The sequence below is a fragment of the Octopus bimaculoides genome, chromosome 26 (assembly GCF_001194135.2).
Source record: "Octopus bimaculoides isolate UCB-OBI-ISO-001 chromosome 26, ASM119413v2, whole genome shotgun sequence".
Classification (NCBI taxonomy): domain Eukaryota; kingdom Metazoa; phylum Mollusca; class Cephalopoda; order Octopoda; family Octopodidae; genus Octopus; species Octopus bimaculoides.
In genome coordinates this window covers 1,469,183-1,469,929 of record NC_069006.1, presented here as the reverse complement: position 1 = coordinate 1,469,929, position 747 = coordinate 1,469,183, and the positions used below count along the sequence as shown (strand labels likewise).

At 33.2% G+C, this 747-nt stretch overlaps 1 long non-coding RNA gene across 1 annotated transcript in view; it reads right to left on the bottom strand.

Annotated features, from left to right (window-relative positions):
• LOC106869464 (uncharacterized) overlaps nt 1-747 on the bottom strand; it is a 22,330-nt gene that overhangs the window by 14,320 nt on the left and 7,263 nt on the right. The gene's annotated exons all lie outside the window — the stretch shown is intronic.

The following is a 747-nucleotide window of genomic DNA, read 5'->3' as shown; positions in this document are numbered from 1 at the left end:
TATATATATATATATATATATATATATATATGTATATATATATAAATGTATATATATAAATGTATATGTTTATATATACGTATATGTATATATATACTTAAGTATATATATGTATATACATACATATATATATATACATATATATATATATATGTATATATTTAATCATATATATATATATATAACCACATATCATAGTAGATTGCGCCTGAAAAATATGTTTGGGTTTTCTCAACGTATGAAACTATTAGTAGCTGTTTAATACACGTATTGTGACTTTTAAATAAATAATATTTATCTCTCACCAGATGGAGTACTTTTTTGCTGAATTTTCTGTCACGGATCAGTACATTATATATACGTGTGTGGGGGGAGGGACTCAATGGCCCTGTGGTTTGGGCAGCGGACTCCCGGTTTCGAGTCCCAGACCCGGCGTTGTGAGTGTTTATTGAGCGAACACACCTAAAGCTCTACGACGCTATGACAGAGGGTGGTGGCGAACCCTACTGTACTCTTTCACCACGACTTTCTCTCACTTTTTCTTCCTGTTTCTCTTGTGCCTGTATTTCAAAGGGTCAGCCCTGTCACACTGTGTCACGCTGAATATCCCCGAGAACTACATTAAGGGTACACGTGTTTGTGGAGTGTTGAGCCACTTGCACCTTAATTTCACGAGCAGGCTGTGCTACATATATATATCAACATATATATCAACAACAACAACATATATATATATATATATATATA